Below are 20,788 nucleotides of genomic sequence, written 5' to 3' on the forward strand. Positions count from 1 at the left end.
ATTTTAAAATGTTTAATAGAACAACTGAATTATATTTTATTTTTTAGTATAAATCCAAGTTAAAATATGATATACGAAAAAAACATAGATGATTATATCAAACTCATAAAACCACGAAAGGGATTTTAAATAAAAAAATTTTCTAACTTACTAAATTTTGAACGAAAAATGTATTCATACATTTTCAAAAACGTAGATAAATCATTATTCCGATATAATGTTTTAAAAAAAAAAGGTATTTCTTAATTGATGTTTATTAATGAGATTTTATGAATAAGCAACAAACCGAGTTTTTCACTTTTAAATAAACCGTTTGCAGTGTCACGGACAATATCGGCAATAAAAATATAAATACATAAACAAACGATTGGAACACGATGTTTACACGAACTAGTGGAAAGCAATATTTTTCAGAACGCTTGTGTCTCGAAACGCAATATGTTTCCCATTAATTGGTCAGCGTCGACCGGTACGTAATACGTATTGCGTAAGACAAAACGTTTCTATTTCACGATTGTCAATTAGGGTTTTAACAACATAATGAATTAAGACACGCGTCCAAGTCGTCTCGCACAACACACACACACACACACACACGCGCATAGAATTGTTTTGTTATCAGCCAAACACACGCACACACACACACACACGCACGTATGCACAATGTTCAATCGTTATCTGAACGGCGAATGGTTACAATCGCAATTTTTTTCTGATACAATAATACTATTGTTCGTGCCGCGGTACGGCAATCGAAAACGGATCGTATTCGACCGGCGCACGTGTAGCGTTCACGGGTTACAATGCGGTCGCGTTCATCCCGTCGTCCGCGTTTCGCGCTTAAAAAATCACGTACGGCGGATTCCGTTGGTCTCTTTTGGCCGTTCGTTCGTTTATTTCCATCCATCGTTCCCCTCTCGGCCGACGACGGACCCGGGGGTTCGCGCTCGTCAACGAGTCGGCGGCCGATCCCTCGGACCCGACGGGGCACCGACGACTGACGGGAGGGGGCGGATGAAGCCGAAGATCGGCCGGTACCGAGTTCGTCTCGGTTTCGTGGAAAAACCGGCGGTCGCCGCGCGGAGAGGGGGCGATATCATTGTTACGGGTGGACGGAGGGGGCGGGCGAGCATGGTTTGGGGTTTTCGGGGAATTCCGACGGCCTAGGGTGCAAGCAGTTCACGACGGGGATATAAACAGACCGGGATGATGTGACGCGGCGACAGAGAAACACCGAGAGGGAGGGCGGGAGAGAAAGATGGTAATACGACGGAGAGAGAGAGAGAGAGAGAGAGAGAGAGAGAGAGAGAGAGAGAGAGAGAGCGAGCGAGATAGGCGGAGAGAGAAAAAAAATAATCCAAATATTTCTAATCGAAAAAATAGTGGGGAACATTGGGCCGCGGTCGCGATACGCCCGGACGTCCACAGTGCGACGTTCTCGGTTGTCCGGACACTTACATCACGTCGTACGCCGTTCGAATCGTCAGCACAACGCGACAGTTTCCGTCTCGCAGTCGCAATCGCGATTGTAGCAATCACTCGTCTCGCTATCAGTATTATTTGAACCATTATCGCTGCGAGATTGCCCCGATGGACTGCGCGCGCGATGCTCGCGTTTCGTGCAACGCGGACATGACACAGTAGCCGTGTACTGCGCGATCGTCAATCGTCGGACATCTGACCACGTTATCGGCGACCGTTGATCGGAATCGATTTCCGCACACAGTCGTCTCTCAGCTGTCGACGCGTGTCCGCCGGCGCCGCCCGTCCGCGATTCGATTCATACGTGATAATAATTTTGGGCGCACGAACGGTTTTACGTAGGATTTGTTATCCGACAGACGCGTTTCGAAACGTTATCGTTTTCTGGTTTGCGACTTGTGCGACTCGACCCGACCGACGACGACGACGACGACGACGACGCATTTTAATAAGCGTTCGGATTCAAATCCGTAACCGGGTTTTCGTTCCCCGATCGTGCTCGTGCGCGCGTGTCGTTTTCTCGTGTGCCGCGTGTGCGTGCAAAGTGTTTGCGGGCGCGCGAGCGCCGGAGGACTCGGACGACGGTGCACTGGTAAGCTTAAAACCCCATTTTTGTTCCGTGTAAGATTAAACGCTGGTCGCCGCCGGAAAGTGCATCCGCTTTCGGCCGCGTTCGCTGTGCACTACGCGTATTAAGTGTGTGTGTGTGTGTGTGTTGCAATTATGTCGTTCCGGCTCGGGAAATTCAAAGCAATTCGACCAGCGCTGTAGAGCAAAACGATTCGACCGTTCGGGGGTTTCGTTCGAAACGGTTCGATGCGATTTTTCTCGACGCGCTTAACTTTCGGGTTCGTGGTCACCGCAATCGGCGTTCACCGGCATTATATTATTTCGTGAAACTTTTTCACCTCGAACCGGCGTCACATCTGCGCGATCCGGTGTAACGTTACAGCGCGCGTTGACTGCTACCGCGCGAGTGTGTGTGTGTGTGTGTGCAGCAGTGTGTCGCCGTAACGTTTTGTTGTGGCGCGCGGTCGTTCCGAAATCCTCCTGTGGGTTTTTCGACAAACCTCAACGAACCGTTCGGTTCGATTGTTGGCCCAGTGTGTCCACCAGCCTCCGAACAGCTGTGGGAACTTCAACTGAATATCGATTGAAGTCAACAGATATCGATTTATCTATGTTTTAAAATATTGTATTTACATGTTTATGCGATACGACGTTTCTCGTAAATAATTTGTGTGTAATATGACTGGGGCGAGAGAAATATGTTTGCGAAACAAATAACTACGTACCCTATCCAATAGTTTAAGTTTATCGATCAGAAAATAATTTTATTATTTTGCTACCGTTTTATAATATCAAGTATGTGTTCTCGTCTACTATAATCATTGTTTCTTTGCTATCAGTCACCGTTCTAAGAATCATCGGTTGATAATCAATCACCTTCATTTTTTTTTTTTTTTTTTTTTTCGTACCGCATATGAAAATATCGGGTATTGGATACATGCCGATGACGCGTGGTGTGCGCTCCGAGAGTAGACGAGTTGTCGTCGTCGTGGACCAAGGACAAATATCCTACAGCGTTCAAGGTCGTGTTTTCTACCCGTTCGTTTTTGTTTTTTCCCGTTTTTGTTTACATCTCAACACGATTACACGTGAGACATGATCTGTTCCTTCCATTACCGTCGCAGCGTTTTCGACATTCGCGCGCTCTAAACCCCATGTTTTTGTTCGGATTTTATGTCTTTTCTGCTCCTCGTCTTTCTGCTGACCCTTCCCCTCCCCCTTACGTCGCAATTCGACTCACCAATGTTCCCTACGTGCTGCCGAAAAATTATTATTATTATGATTGTTTCGCGCTTTTTATCTGCTGACCCGAGACAAATAATTATGATAATGTTATGGATGTACTCCATACACACAAGTTGTTATGTACTGTGTTAATACACTACAATATTTATGTAACATTTAATTTTTACACACGCTATATACTTAGGATGTATACTATAGGACGTTTGTTTAATAACATTATTGGTAGATTTCAGTTTTTTTTTTTTTTACATTTTTATCGATTTTTTCGTACTTAACAATATCTTCATCTATGATTGTTTTTCGTATATTTTATGTCCTAAACTTTATTTTTCCCGGATACTGTAATATTCACCTGAAACGAATTGCTCTGAGCATACATGAGGTTTCGTTTGATAGCCATTTTTTGCTTTTATTAATTTTTCAATGAGACCACCTCCTGATGTTCAATGAATTACGATACAATTTCGGGCTATTCATATGTAATTTTGTCCGTGCTCATTTTCATATGCATTTATACATGTTTATTTATGCTTCCGTTCGTTACCATTGGACTTGAACGATTTGACTGGCCAATTAGGGTGTTCGATGATTGATCTAGTAAATTGTAGTTTCCCAGACAAAAGCTAAAGGTATAGGATTTTGTTCGGTTGTCATAAAATTAAATTTATTTTTTGTATTATTTAAACATTTCAAAAATTTGATTCACAATGGATGGAATTGCATTATTTGTCACTGCATAATATACGTTCCATTGAAACGGTCTACGATAATATTTACTAATAATCATCACATTGTGGTCGTTCGAATCGATTGCGTGAGATTCCGGAAGACCACCAACATTAAATACCGATGTTCGTGCCTTTTATCAGTCTTTGTCCGAGTATTAAGTCGATATAATTATTTGATTTTGAATTTTATCGAGTCCTGAAGTAATAGATGGTTTTTCTTTAACGTAATTTGAAAAAATTAATTTGTTTTTTGTATGTTATCATGTAGAATAATTGTTATCACGTGCAATTCGAATGTTAGTTCATAATCCTTTATTGGAAAACAATCCGATAATCGTGTGACCTATAAATCACCATTTTAGAAGATTTTATTAATTTTGTTGCGACTTTGAAATAAAACGTAAGACAAATCAAATTTTTAACAATACTGTTATTACTTATTTGGAAAATTAGTGCATATTTTATTGCATAATCTATTCTATAAAAGTGTTGACCGAAGCCGATTCGAATTATACGACGCAGAGCCATAATTATTAGTGCGGGTTACAAGGACACACCGGGGTTTCCTCAAGTGGTAAATAATATTATTTTAAAATACCGTTGTCAAGTGTATGACACGGCGAATCCGTCGTGCTTATGTTGATCATTCAGTGACCCGTATGGGTACGGTTTCGTTGACGGTTAGAGGTTTCCGTTAATTTTAGTGACATTTTACTTTGTAAATAAAGTAAAGTGCCTCTTCTATTGTAACAATAATATTACAATATATGAGGCGCTTTTAATTTTCTAAACATATTAAGTTTAAAATATTAACACCTATGTGTCTTTAAAATGTATTAATTTCATAATATCTTAATATTAATATAGTTTTATGATTCAACAATTAAAATATTAATGTTTATATTTTACATTTGGCAGCTTGAAAATGTTAATACACATATTTATAATACAAATACAAATATGTAATACAATTGAAACCGAGGATTTCATCATTGTCTATGTTCCTGAGCTTTGATGATTTAATTTTTGATATAAAACGTCTATCTAAGGTTATTATTTTTGGAATTATTATGATTTACGAACTATAAATATATATATGAAATAAAATCACGTCGACCAATAATAATAAATATTATTTGACTGTATATGGTAGGGTAGGGGGGTATTATTAGAGCTGAGACGATATTTTTACTACGCAGTAGTGTGTGGTTTATTGTGTAGTACGAGACGAATTTTTTATATTACACCTTTACGCCGTACCTGCATTTTACAGTAATATTCGTGTACGGTTCAAACATTTCGAGTAATCTCAGACACCCCCAGAAACGTTTTACGCAGTTGAGTATACATTACGTATTTCACTACGGTAGGGTAGATAGGCGGTAGGTAGGTAGGTACGTACTCGCACCGCGGAGAGCTGGTCAGGCCACCTCGCCACCACCACTACCATCACCATTACCACCACCGACACTTGGTAACACGCGCGTTCACTGCAACCTACCTACCTCACACCACTATTACTTAATGCCTAGCACGAGTAAAAATATTATGTTCCTCCTGTGTTGTTGTGCATCATCGTCGTGCTCGTGTTTATTTATATTCCTCGTCTCTCGAAGAGGAAAAAACTAGTTCTCATGTCTTTATGCACCCAATATAAAACAAAAGTCTGTCCACCGCCATCGACACTGCCCTTATTAGTAATGGAGTAGTAGTGTTGCTGCTACGACATTGTCGGAATATTATGTCTGCCGTTTTTTTTTTTCCGTAGTATTATTTTGTTTTATAACATAATTGTTGTTTTGGTATTGGAAAACAAAATTCGCAGACAAAAATATATTGTTGTTTATTTCGGACGAGAATGTTAGATTTTTATTACCGGGCGAGCGCGCGCACGTTCGTTATGATTTCGTCATTGTCTGACCAGAACACAAAAAACGAGTGTACTTATGCGATTTTCCTGAATCATCTATTGCCGACCATCAAACTACGTAAGACTGGTAGATATACCAATAACAACCGCGGTTCTGCGGTGTGTGTTTCTACGTTTTTTCCTGTTGTTTTCGTTTTCAAGGACGTCCCTCCGCCGAACGACCATTACTTTTTCCTTTTGTTCCTTTGATGTTTTTTGTAAATAACTGCTGCAGGACGATTGCCGTCGACGGCCTGTTGCGTCGTTTATCATCGCGCAACAAGTGTCGCAAATCGTGTACCATACATGTCATACATATTTTTATTTTTTTTTGTATACCTATGGAATATTATGTGTCGTCGTAAATTGGGGTTTGTTGTTGTTATTGTTTTTTGTTTTCGTCGAGTGACTGAAAAAATTTTTTTTTATTTATTAATTTTTTTCTGTATGTATGAAAGATATTTCAACTCTTGTGGAGTACTTTGTGCTGGTGGTTGATACATATTTAGTTATTTTTTATGTTAAAAATAGATTTTAAAAGAATACACATAAAATATAAAATGTACTGAACATTTAATTCTATAAATTCGTGGGTGACATGTATTATAATATTATACTTATGGTGATGATGTCGAATCGATTAAAATAAACAATATTTTACAGTTGTTTTGAACCCGTATTCCAACGTAAAATTTTATTCTTACAATCATTTTATGAGTTACAGCTGGTTTTAAATCGGCGATGAAATAATAATTTATAATCTTGTCCAAAAGTCGGACGATTTATAAAATACACACAATACATATAATTCGTAGATATAATATTATTATCTACAACGGAACATCATACACGTATTGGTATGTTTTCGTTTGATTACTCAAATATTAGTATCATTTTGTGTTGAGATATAAAATGTTATCTTTATTCAACAGTAGGTATTCGCTATTTATTTGAAGTAAATTAATGCTCCATTGATATTTTAATAATAATTGAAATCGTGGTTTTCCAAGATCTTGGTAAATAATAAAACTACTATAAAAATACATTTTTATTAGTTTTACATTTAGGAAGTTCATACAAATTGTTCTACATTAACCTAACCGTAGTTGAACAATATTTTATATTAGATATTTATACATCAGATAAAAGTAAAGCTATATGTTACAATTGTTGGAGATAAGACGTATTACATAATCGGCTTTATTAATGTAGAACCACAGAATAAAAACTTATACAATGCACTATTATTAATTAACCAGTAAACATGTACAGCATATGTATGTATTATCAACTTATTTAATTTTAAATCCAATTGCAATTCATTCAATTGATCCGAGTTTAGTTCAAAATTCTAAGTTATTCTTATACATATTACTATATTTTTTACAGGTGAAATGTCTATTTTATTTTCCCATAGTATGTTGATTGAATTTTATAGGATCAACCCAATTTATAATGATTTTTTTTAATATATATTCGTACGGTTTTTTATTACATTTTAAGAATTGTAAGACGTACCTAATTGACATACGTTTATTTATGCCATTTAAAATTCTCAAAATATTGTAATATTATTATTACCCAACATTATTAATTGGAACAGCAGATTTTATATTATTATAAATTAATTAAAAAATGCACGTCGATACATATAATAGTATTGCATTATAAATGGTGCTATAACTGATATAGATAGTAAATTTAGTTGTATATTTCAATTTTTTTTAATTTTTCTCCTGTGACGTTAAAAAATGATGTAATTTAGTTTTGATTTGTGCAAAAATACTCTTAAAATATTAGTATTTTATTTTAATTCATTTCAATTACATTTGTCTATCTTAATTCTAACGACCTGTGTTTCTTATGTTTCATATATAATATAAAATTCAAGTGTAAATATTTTATGCGTCAATTACGCAGTTTGGAAAGTTTTGTTTTCTTACATTTCTGATTATACATTTCTAAGAATATTAAATCATTATCTATTTTGAATTCTTGGGTGTCATGTTTTAGGTGCACGTTGTCCAGAGTTCATAATTTGTCGAAAACAATAATTTCAAGTTCTCTCTTTTAAATATATTAACCAAAAACTGATTTTATATATTTAAAAAAATATTTTCATGTGGATTTTATAGTGAATTCCAATGCACAAATTTATTTTGGTATGAACATTTGCAATGTACTAGTTTTCTGATATTTTTTTCTTAAACCAGGAAAATTTACTATCTGTTATCTACAAGTACCGCACAGTAAATTGGATTGGTATACTTTAACTTTAACTGGATTAATGCCTTTGAGTAGCCACAAGAAGACTTGTGGAGGGAAATCTTGCCAATTGGTCAAATTCATATGACTGTAGACTGTTTTTTAGAAAACTGCTGTAGCTCGTTTATACTTCGGTTTGTGTAACAATGAAATTATTTTTAAGAATTTGCAAAAAAATCCGCCCTAGTGACCTTGGATTTTTACCATTTTTTACCCATTAATTTTTGTCGTTGAAAAAAATCTACATTGTTTTCATTTTTGGATATACCTTGATTTGGGCGGGTCCTTGGGTGTACGACACGTGGCCCATTCAGTAAAAATATAGCGATCGGAAGTAATGACGGTTTTTTTTTAATTTTATTTTTTGTGACAACCTACGCAGACGGGAAGTAGATGAAGGGTAATCTGGGACCGTTGTTGTTTGTGTTAACTGGAAAAAACGGACGTCCTCATAATGCGCGCGCAATTAATGTTTATGTACACATATTGTTGCTCAATTTGTGGGATTTAATGTAGTTTACATGGCGGATAAATAGCGCTTCCAAAGTGTAATTTACGTACATCTAATCATCAGGCTCTGTTGTGTCTACTTTTTCACGTTCTCATCCAATACCCATTAAATTATTGCATTGTGCCATTGTGTATTCAAAAGTACCCCAAGTTATAAATGTATAATGGTTTATTAATTTGAAAGTTGTCTCATTTGTTATATTATTTCACCATTGTGAAAAAGTTAATGACAAAATGATTGGTTACGATCAGTGCTTATCACTAGGGTAGAGGAATTGTAGCTTTAAAAATTCATCAAATATGCACTTAAATATACAAAATACGCATTAAAAATATGCCTTTAAATATGTAAAATATACTTTTAAAATATGCATTTTAAAATTAATTTTTTTGAACAAAAAGTAAGAATTTTTCTGTAGGTACTTACTATAATGAATAAATGTTATTTACAACTTTATGTAACAACTTACAAGTTACAATTAATTAATTGGGTTTATTTTATGGATTTTCTTATCTGGTTACTAACTTTAGGCATTTTTTATAATAAATAGTAAATAGAACGTGTTTGGACATATGGTCGACTGTCAACCGTTAAGAAACACGGCGATTATTGAAATATGAATACGTCCGATGTCGGCGACAGGCGTCCCCGTGGCCCGTATGAATATTTTGTGCGTTGAACATTATCTCATCTGTCTATAAATAAAATTAATAACCCTACAATCAATCTAATCGGCAACTTTCGAGACGTGTTTTTAGAAAAACCATGATGGGTCTGGGAAAAGTCAAAAAACCGTATTAATATTTTGATCAAAATTTAAAATAATTTTAAATTCAACGTTATTTTGGTTGTATAAATAAATAAATAAAAACTTCAATGGAAAAATATTGATAAAATGATAAATTATTTAAAATATGCATCTAAAAGTATAAAATGGAAGAAATATGCCCTAAAAACCAAAAAAACGCAAAATATGCATTTATATGCACAATGAAATTTCAAAACTAGCTTTGTGGAAGCATGAAACGTATTTGTTTCGCACTCTGCTATTTTTGTGACTGCGCAAAAAAAATATGCAAATGCTACAAGTCCTCTGCTCTACTTATCACGTATGTAAGTAATATTTGGAATATGTACTTACATATATTGTTTGACATTGACTGTCATTATTTAAAAATATTTAGTCTGTCTATATCTGTGTACATCACGTATTTACTCATCATGACAATGTTGAGTATCGAAGAAAAATGTAATTTCCTAAAATTGTTGGTCTAGCTTTGTAATTTTTAAATTTATACCGCAATATTTGGACCTATTTTTTTTTCAAATTTAGCATATAGATACATATTAGACATATATATAGTACTAAAATATATTTTAATGATTATTTTGAGTGTAGGCATTTTCATGATCGAAATGATCATTTTTTGAGCAATAGCTTATAACCTTTTTATTTGTTTCATATTTCTATTACAAAATCCTACTTAATTTGCTCAGTCAAAGTTATCGACTGAACTGATGAAAAAGACATCTATAATGTTACTCAACATATTTTCTCTTCAAATAATATAAAATTCTGTTGGTCACGCATTTGATGACGTACATAAATATGTGTACATTAATACATCAGTTTTTTTCAGTTTAGTATTATTTGATTAATTGATTGAAGTCTCGTTTTCTTTTTTTTTTTTTTAATTCTTTTGTGAATTATCTATTAATTTATATTAGACTTTGATTTTTAATAATTATCTTGTACGGCTTCGTTTTAAATTTACATTACACGCGTTTAGTTGATAATTATGTCAAAATATAAAAAAATAGTTTAAAATTATTTATTAACAACCGATAATAATCAATACAGTACAAACAAATTATTTCTCTATTTTTACTTATTTTTGATTTATACCAAATGTTAATAAATAATATTAATAATAATATATTTTTTTGATTATGTTGTTTATGGAGAAATTAAATATAATTAAATTAATTGAAATTCGATATGATTGTTATTGTTGTTAATTAATTTAATTAAAATATAATTTTTATAAACTTCATTGTGTGTGCTTTACTGGTGACTTTTATGTTAGATTTCTATTATCCTATAACGATAAACGTGTATTTCATTTTGAACCAGAAATTGAATAATTCTTTTTTTTTTTTGGCCTTCAAAATAAAATGTAGTGATTAACGAAAAATTAACTACTAGGTAAAGTATTATATTTTTATTGATTTGCTGTCTAGTGTGTTATCTGTGGTGGAGTAGTAATTGTTAACAATTCTTTATTGTAGGTGTTTGATGTTTTAATTAGTTCCATAAAAATTGTTAAAAATTGTTTTTCCGGTGGTTGGGAACACCTAGATAAATCAAATCAAATAAATAAATATGTTTTTTGACAATGTCCGCATAATATAATTTGGATTTTTGTTATGGTAAATGTTATAGGTCCGTTAGATATTTTCAATTCCACTGCATTGAAAATTAAATCTCATCGTTAAGTTGTTGATTTTAGTTCAACCGTAACCAAACATAGATATTTAGGTTTTTAACGCTTTGCAGTTTTGATCATATCGCCATATATTATTATTCATGTAGGACTTCCCAGTATTTTTTTAAAGGTAAAAACAATTAACAACCCAATTAATTACATCCGGAGAATAGATTTATGTATTGATGTGATTGTGTGTGTTTGTGAGAACGAGTGATAATATTAATCACACAAACGATGAATATTAATGCGACATTGAGGAAAGTCATTCAGTTGCGTCATTATTAAATCCTTGGTCAGGGATGATGTATTTTCTATTTAAAAATCTATGGTCAGTGTTGTGAAATAAAATTCAAGAATTAATGTATGAATGGTTTTCACGTTTTTAACTAATGAAAGTGAATATACGTAGGTTTATGGATTTATGACTAAATTAGATATCCTTTAAACAATCGCAATGAAAAATATTTAAAAACCTTAACATTCAAATATAAAATTATCAAAGCTATGAAGTAATAAAAAAAAAAAAAACCGAAACAAGAATTTCGTTATATTTGTTGAAACCACTTGGTCGTTGATATAGGAATTCCAAACAGTCCTATAATATTTCCATTTAAATTAAGTACCAACGGTTATTTTTGAATGTTTTTAAAGAACGTGGTATTGGTATAAAATTTAAAGATACTAATGACTCGATTCACCCATAAATAAACTTTTATTTCCTGTTGTCATTACATTGATTTTATCCGTGCCGTTATATATATACGTAAAATATACGATAAATTGATAATTGAAACTGTGGGCAATGAATTAAATACCAAAATATATATTTAACCTTCTATAAGCAAATATAAATAGCAATATTATCAACTAAATGTATTAATATAATATACTACTTTTGGAAACTCCCTTTTTTGGATTGTTGAAATGTCTGAGAGTACTAATGATACTTTTAATTTCTATTGTTTTTAAGTTAAAATATTATTGCAGTGATTTGATAGGTCTTTTTTCGATATTCAACGAATAACTGATATTGTTGTTTGTATATTATTGTATTGTATTATTGTTTGTACAATTATTGTAGTATACCATGATTTTTCGGCGAAGTTCGTTTAGGTTAAACGTCTAAACGACTAATCCTCCGAAGAATATTCTCATGAAGTCGTTGGTCCGTAAATTAGCAACACGTGGAAAGACAACAAATTAGTGGGATGGCAATGAATAAAAACCATTAAGTGTGTCCAATTGTACATAAGGTGTATGCGGTGTATGCATTACACTTCAAAATTTAATATTTATACAGTTTTGAAATGGTTTTAGTAAATGTGTTACCATTAATTGTATTTTATTATTGTTCGACTCTCAATTTTTACGATTTCGGAGGAAAACAATTACACTCGACGAGATTGTTAATAGTGTTGTCGCTGCATACGCTAGAATCGTTCGATAGTCATTACCAGGGTTAGAGTTTTATAGCATTTGCTAATTGTTATACGATACAGATAAAAATAGTCGAGTGAGGTATACATTTGTTTTATGCTCCAGGAACTTCAAAAATTTAATTTTGCATGTTTGGAGTATTTTAGATTTGTAGTCTTTTTTTTTTTTTTTTAGAAGTTTTAATGCTGTTTTTATTAATATACACTACAGTATGTTTATTATGTTCTAATTTAAATATTATTTAAATTGAATGAAAAATTGTATTAATTTTTGTATATTAAGAAAAATTCCCATATTTTGGTTTTTGCCACACATTTTTTAAAATTTTTCAGTAGGTAATATTAGTTTTTTTATAACTGTACTTATTCATAAGATTACATTGGCTGTCAGTAAAATATAATTATAAATTAAATTACATTTTTATTTACTTTTTTTCTTTTTTTATTTTTCGTTTTTTTTTAAGCTTTTAAGTCATATTTTAAGGTTTTTTGGATCATATTTTAGTGCATATATTTTAGTAATTTTAAATTCTATAGAATCTGGACCCTAGTTACTCTAATAAAATGTTCAAGCTTATTTTACCATCATGAATTTTCTATATCGTTAAAATTTGTTACATTTTTCATTTATAAGTGATTAATAACCTAACCGATAAATGATACTTAGCATGTTATAGATTAATTAAGTTTTTTTTATTAAATCCATTTAAATCAATCCAAATTTCATGTGACTGTTATGAAAATATCTTAAATTGATAAATTTGGTTTAATTTATAGCACTTAAAATTAATTTTATTTAAGTTTTATTTTTTAGTGAAGTGTGATATTTGACGATTTCGACATGTTTCGTTCTACTTTTTTGACAGTTAATTATTTATTTTTGAGTACGTTAAGTAATTTGAACTGAAGGAGTAAACATGGATTTCAATCCGGTTTTGTAACCCGAGAAAAATTCGAATCCGGAGACAAACCGAAATCTAAACCTGACAAACATATGAACTAGATCTTTCTCCAAAATCTAATTCTGGAGTATTATTAAACCAGGTTTAATCTCAAAATTGGTTTTCAAATTTATTTAAATTATTTTCAAATGTTTCGTACGACTGATTTTGATTTATACTTATCATTTATTTTAAAGCTTTATTTTTGGGGAACAAAAACTGGAAATTTAAATGTGTATTTTTAATAACTGTTATCTCCGATGATGTCGGTAGCCAGTAATATTTAGAAGTTTGAATATCTATTTTGAATAGTCGTCAGTTCCAGCGTGTTATTTTATTTTTTTCTGTTTATTTGAAAAAAGAATTATTCCTGGTGTATTTTTGTACATATTGTTACTATTTGTTGCTATCCTTCGTTGTGGTCTTTACTCTACTGATTGACAAAAATTTACTAGTACCACCAATATACTTTTTATTTTTATATTTACTTTTCTAATTTACGTCAATTTATTTACGGTTTTTATTTTATACATTCAAGCACTAAACCTATTCTAACTTAATCCGAAAAAACATAAAACCCAGGTTTAACCCTTTTATGAAACTCGAGAAAAATTAACTCGTTTTGACTCTTGATTTTGATAATTTGATAGTTGAATTTTAATTCAGTTACATATTTAAAAGGCTTATAACTTAATTATTTACCACTAAAATTTCCTTTTAAGAATTTCGTTGAGTTGAAATTGTTTAAAATCTGTGTAATATAAAATGCTATCAAGAAAATATTACTTTTATTTCCATGAGTGTAATATTATTTTTATTGAAGTTTTACTAGACTTAATAATCTATTTTATAGATTTTTGAAGTAGGGTGTATTTAAAATTAAAAAAAAATGTAATGTATTCTCGTTATTTGACATGCTATTTATTATTATATTTAGCCTATCGCTTAATCTAAAGGAAAACGATGTATTTCAATGTACTTGAACACAATACATGAAAAAATATTAATATATAACGTATATACAGGCCTGTATTTAAAAATTTGACGCTCACGGGCATATAATTTATGCCCCCCCCCAAAAAAAAAAAAAATAAATAAATAATAATTACGTAACACTTAGTGTTTCGTCCATAATCGAGATTCTTAAATATTAAAATATAACTTATAAATGAAAAATGTTTAATACTTTTTTAATTAACAAATTAAACAAATTATTACATAATAAAAAATACTATTTTCTTTTTTTATTGTTTTGTTTTTTTTTCATTAGGTACATCATTTTTAAAATTAATTTTGCTAAAATATTTTGTCGCCCCTGAGACTTGACACCCCTGGGCATGTGCCTACCTGTGCCTCTCTCTAAATACGAGCCTGCTTATACAATCTGTAAACGCTAACTGAGAACACTCAATATCTTTGCGTAGAGACCTGCAATTTGAATTCTGATTTTTTTTTTGTTTCGGTTTTTATGACCTAAAAATGTGTATTTTTAGCAGTTTTTAATATTTTTTATTTAAATAGACACGTGCATGTCCAGTACAACTTTTTTTCTTAAATGGCAACCAACTTTTTTAACCACTAATCATTTTTCACCTATTTTTTTTTTTTAATGAATTTTGGTAGCTAAACCAACTTTCTAAGTTCAAATTTGACCAAGATATAGCAATTTAACCAAAAGACTGTAAAACGCGCGCGATTTTGAATTTTTTTGACTGTAACTATGAAAATAATTATTCTAGAATTGTTAAGGCTTGATATTTACATTCAAATTTATTCAAATGACATTTGCACGTTATGATTTTATCTACTGTATAATTTTCACTTTAATTTGGGTATGTATTATAACTTATAGCAGAAAAAACGTAAATAAGCAGACATGTTATTTATTTCGTGCCATTTAATGGATTTATTGGAATTTATAAATAATTAACAATAAGTTTAATTTTTATTCAAGTTACAAGTTTATTTATTAATTAATTTAACGTATAAATTGTTCAAATTGTTGTCCTCATTGAACAAAACATGATTCAGCACGCCACATGAATTCTTTATTTGTTGCAGCAGTAATTTCTTCATCAGTCAGTTGATTGCATGTTTCTGTTTTTTGTCTTTTAAATGTTGAAGATTTATAGGAGGGTCGGCATACACTACTGTTTTTAAGTGACTCTATAAAAAGAAATCTAGTGGCGTAAGATCAGGTGATCGTGGTGGCAACTCAATGGGCCCGTATGTTCTTATCCATCGATTTTGAAACTTAAACATTTAAATAGTCACAAACTATGTGAGCATTGTCAGCTGGAGCACCGTCATGTTGAAAAATAATATTTTCTCTTATAGCTAAAGAAATATCATCAAATATCATCGGTAATTCATTTAATAAAAAGTTATAATATCGTCTACTGTTGAGAGTTCCATCATAAAAATATTCATCTTTTAATAGAAATCTAAAATAAAAAATTATTTCTGCCTACTGTTGGACCTGATCAGAGTTTTGAAAAGTAAAAATTTATACCCTTATGTAAAAAAGTAAAAATTAAAACCAGCCTTTGCTTGATTTTTGCAATTTGGAACCACAAAGCAACAAGGCATTTCAAATATTGTTTATATAGTAATTATATAATCATTTTTACTATGTTTTTACAGTCACAGAATTACGGAATAGAATACTTTAAATAATCATTTACATAATTGAACACTATAAATTAATATTATATTTTATTATGATGATCATTCATGACAAATTAAATTTATTTATTACACAGATATGTAATAATATTATATGTATATATTACATATTTGTGATTTATTATGATTATGTTTGATAACATTTGTTTACCGACATTTCCACTTTGCTTATGGCATTGTGTTTTAAACATTTTCCCATGTTAAATGGCAAGACGGCTATCTAGTATTGTTATTTATCTGCGAGAATACCAAACTAAAATTAATAATTTAATATGTAGCAATATCTCAATAATACATTTGTTAAATGAAATTAGTGATTCTAAATTAATATTTATTTATTTTGTATAATTTAATTTCTGAGTCATGTTTGTATTCCTGAATTTGTTATGTGTAGGTGTTTGATATTAGACGAGTTGCTAACATAGTAAATTAAATTTTGTACTAAGAATGAGTGTATATTTTTATAACAATTTTTTCATTTTTATATAATTTCAATGAAATATTAGAATTTTTTTTTCTGGTAGAAATTTAAATATAAATTATAATTTTATTTTTATACATTTGTTTAATAAGTAAATTATTTATGAACTTTCAGTTCACCTATGCGCTGTAGTTATACTTAGTATTAATATTGTTAATATCAAGTTAAATTTACTTGAAAGCGATGATGAATAGGTAGACTAAAATTTAGTCAACTATTTAATAGCCAAAACTATCTGAATACTAACTTTTTAGTAAAACGCTAATTCAAATTCTAAACGTTTCACACATGAAATAACATATTGATAATAAATTTATTTGTTTACTTTTTGAATTTGTGTGACAGGCAAGACTTGACAAGTTAATTACAGGAAATATAGGAATTACTTTTTTTACAATGATTGATTATTTTTTATAAAAATTCATTTCGTTACACCTTTTTTTTTGACAGGTTAGTTCACAAAGCGCCAATGAAAAACAAATTGCAGGAAATTTGAAACATGTTTATGAATAACGTTTTTGCCAGTTTGATTAGGCTTTAGAATTAAATTAGTTATTTCAGGGACAATTTTTGATTTTTTTTTTCAATGTAAGGTCGTTTTTTTTTTTTTTACTTAGACTCAAATTATTGGCGTATATGATTGTGTACATTTCAGTGATATTGATTTGTTTATTTGTCGTTAGATTTACGACTGTGTTAATTCGCATTAAAATTATATTGGAAATATTCTATTTTAGAATTTTCTTGAATTCAATGTTTTATTGATTTATTTAAAAGTTTGTAGAAAATAAAGAAAAGTAATTTATTGTGGTGCTTAATTAAGCATAATGATTATAAGTGGCACCGGTCGTGACTGAGTACTTAATATTTTGTTGCGATTTCTTAATTTATCTGTCTATTGTATTTATTTTTATTTTTTCTATGTATTTCACTTTATTTTTCTGATATTCACATGAATTATTTATCGACTGTAAAATTTAGTGACTAGAATGTGTTTTAACTAAAATAGTAAAATATTTTTTATTATATAGTTAATTGGAAAGTTATAGAGATCAATGCACCATAATTATTGTTATGTATATATATATTTGTTATATTTAGTAATTTTCAATGATTTTATTTAAATTATTAAATTAAATGTAATCGGCACACTCTAATTATTTTTAGAACAAAATACAGTAATCATAATGTATTCGAGTTAAACAAATTTCGTTATTAAACCTAGTTTGATTCTATTGGATTGAAAATAAGGAATAATTTCACTTATACAATTTAAATTTACAAAATTTAGTAAACAATTTATTATTTATTTATCTACTCAACAACTATTAAGACGTGTGTGTATGTTTATATGTATAAATTTAAAATGTAAGTTAAAATATTTTGTAAGTATGAATCGTATAACTAAGTCCAATCTTCTATTTGATTAAGCAAATATATCTACAACTAACGTCATTTATAATGACATCTCACTAAAGATGTAATAATGTCTGTCCATTTAATTGTTTTTATGGTATTCTCTACCTTAGCGGTTTCCAACCCATGGGCCGCAAGCAGGGTGCTACTGGGCCGTGAACCATATAATATTAACGTTACTAACGATTATGAGTTTTTTAAGATGATACATTAAAAAATCTCTGATTCATTAAAATCCTTTCCTCCCTCCACTGTCAACAACTTTTTTCTCGATTACATTAATGATAATTTTCCTCTTTTCACTTTAGTTTACACTGATGGTTCAGTCTCTCCTATTTCTGCAGGTTATTCTTTTTATATACATATATCTATTTCCTTTTCTAACAATCTTCTCCCCACTTCTTCATCATTTTCTGCCGAATGTTTCGCTATCATTGAAGCCCTCACACTCATATCTTCCCTTCCCCCCAACAGATTTTTAATTATATCTGACTCAATGTCAAGTATTCAATCGTTAGTTATCCTTTCAATCCCTGCTTTTCTCCTCTTATTCTCCGCATAAAAAATATTATTTTTTCTCTCAATCAAGCTAACTTAACTATTAAATTTCTCAGGGCTCCCAAGGTCCATTTCCATCTCTCTGCCCTCTTGTAAAATCCCTTCTTTTGACTTCATCCCAATTCTGCGATAACATATCAATCGTCTTTGGTCATCCTATTGGAATACTCTTCCGGCTAATTTCGCCTCAAAATATAAAATTGTTGTTCCCGTCATCTTAAAAAAAAACTTGGTTCTCTAATCTAAAATTATCCAGAAACTCGATTACACAATTTGACCGTTTACGGGTCGGTCATTATCTACTTCCTTCCCATTCCTACAAACTTTCTCTAAACGATTCCCCTTTTCTGTTCTAAACACTCTGAAGAGATTACTTGCGACCTCTCCCATATTATCTTGAACTGCCTTTCTTTATTCTCTAATTGTTTAACTCTTTTTAATTTTTTAAAATCTCAAAATATCCAACTTTATCTTCTATTCTTAATTCCAATTCTGAATTTGTTATAATCCGATTATTATCATTTATCCGTGATACTGATCTATCCGTTTAATTATAACTAAATTATTTTAAATGAAATGTATGTCTTAATGTTCAAGCTTACACAAACTTTATTCTGTAAATGTTGAAATAAATTGTAAACCTACAAAGTTTCAATAAAAATAAAAATAAAAAACATTACTAACGTATATTTTTAAAATATTAAATATCAGCAAGTGAAGAAGATTTGTTGATTGAACTTTCATGTGATCATACTGTTAAATCTTTTTTTTTAAACCATTTATGCCATCCTGGTTAAGTATTCAGCAAGACTATCCAGCAATCTCTAAAATTGCACTAAGAAATTTGATGGATTATATTTCGACAATCTATACTTGTATGGACGAGCTTTTACTACTTTGATATTTTTTTTAAATAAATATAGGAATACATTTAATATTAAAATTGATTTAAGATTAAAACTATTCAGTTTTAATTCAAACACTGATTTTCTCGTAGAGGACAAGTAATATCAAAAGTCACAACAAATGATTTAGCTCTTGAATAATCTGATTCTATAAAGTTTTTTTTTTAATAAACAATTATTTTTTAATTATTTTTGTAGTAACTGATATATATATAACTATTGGTGGGCCTCAAAGATTTTTTACAAAATTGGTGGTCCGCACTACTAAGAAGGTTAAAAATCGCTTCTTTACCTCATCGATGTTTTGATTGCCGTAGTGATGAAAAATTTCGTTTAGCTGTTACATCTGTAGTAACCTGGTAATATGATAAGTATTTTTAACAATAAATAAATTCTAGAAAAATACAGCTCTGGTCACATCGTTTGAGATTTTCTAAAGGCGATGAAGTTAATTGTTTATCTTGCAACTAATAATTATAACAAATTTCAAATTAATATCGATTAATTTAGATTCAAAGATATCTCTAGGTTTGTTTATTTTACTAGCTACTGATTTATTAATCAGTTTTATATTTTATTTTCATATTAGTATTTTTCATCAAAAATAGATTGCCACCCAACCAGATCATAAACTGGCATCCAATCTTAATCGAGAAAGGGAATAAAGAGCGTTATTCTAAAATATTTTTCAGAAGATTTAGCATGAGAATATTTTTTGTTTTTCATTACGTTAAACAATCTTGTTAATTCCGCCAGAAATTCCCAAGTCAGCTGCTTGGCTTTCAATGGTTTTAAGTATTTTATTGAAAAAGTTTATTTTTTTTATTTTTTATTTTTTTAATATAAGTTCCAGTAACATAAAATATTACACTTTATCATACAACAAATCAAGTAATACATTTTAATATGGCCAAAAGGGGGGGGGCTCTTACTGCCCCCTCCAAATTCGTGCCTGATAGTTGTCTAGTTGTTTAGATTGACTTTCGAATTTTATTGGATTCTATGAAATACATTGCATATGTGTACATTTAAATGTAGTATAAATATTGAAAATAATTTTATCTTATTTTCTATATTGTGATATGAGTATTTTTATCATAATATATTTCTAATGAAATGTACTCGTTAAAACGTTTAGTAGTTTATCAGTGTTCGGGTTTGTCGCAT

The 20,788-nt window shown here is 30.5% G+C and overlaps 1 protein-coding gene across 1 annotated transcript in view; it reads left to right on the plus strand.

Annotated features, from left to right (window-relative positions):
• Positions 1–1,414: 1,414 nt before the first annotated feature.
• Positions 1,415–20,788, plus strand: part of LOC112693886 (synaptic vesicle glycoprotein 2B) — a 29,643-nt gene continuing 10,269 nt past the window's right edge. The window contains exon 1 of the mRNA XM_025569141.1: positions 1,415–2,074. The gene's annotated coding sequence lies outside the window, so the exon portion shown is untranslated. The remainder of the gene's footprint in view (positions 2,075–20,788) is intronic.

Source organism: Sipha flava, unplaced genomic scaffold (genome assembly GCF_003268045.1).
Source record: "Sipha flava isolate LNK unplaced genomic scaffold, YSA_version1 119_pilon_pilon, whole genome shotgun sequence".
NCBI classification, from domain to species: Eukaryota; Metazoa; Arthropoda; class Insecta; order Hemiptera; family Aphididae; genus Sipha; species Sipha flava.